General features: G+C 65.7%; 1 protein-coding gene across 1 annotated transcript in view; it reads right to left on the reverse strand.

Annotated features, from left to right (window-relative positions):
- Positions 1-408, reverse strand: part of LOC119585654 (protein O-mannosyl-transferase Tmtc3-like) — a gene marked incomplete at both ends in the record, with an annotated part of 116247 nt that overhangs the window by 9053 nt on the left and 106786 nt on the right.

Here is a 408-nt window from a genome sequence, read left to right on the forward strand (position 1 = left end):
TCCATCAACGGAGGAGCCTGTCTGAACACGTCTCCGTTTACCGTTACCGCCTGACAGCGCCGGGGAAGCGCGTCTGTATTCCCTCCGAGCAACGCGACGTAGCGGCCACTTCGGCTTCATTCACACAAGGGCGGCGGCTAGATTCCTGGGCTATCTCGGGGGCTACTGTTCCGGATGCCAGCTCTGCCGGGCGCCCATCTGCATGCAGAGTGCCCGACGGAGGAGCCCCGCCCCGTGATGGGAGGGTCTTGGCCCGGGCGCTGGCAATGGCGGCCCGCGGACGGGCTCGCCAAGAGGGCCGATTTTCACCCTGACGCGATGGGATCTTTTCTGTGCCCTCGAGGCGAGCCAACAGCGACCGCCACCGCTGTGGTCGAGAATCAAGCGCGGCTTCCTGGTCACGCGTCG

Source organism: Penaeus monodon, chromosome 20 (genome assembly GCF_015228065.2).
Source record: "Penaeus monodon isolate SGIC_2016 chromosome 20, NSTDA_Pmon_1, whole genome shotgun sequence".
Lineage (NCBI taxonomy): Eukaryota > Metazoa > Arthropoda > Malacostraca > Decapoda > Penaeidae > Penaeus > Penaeus monodon.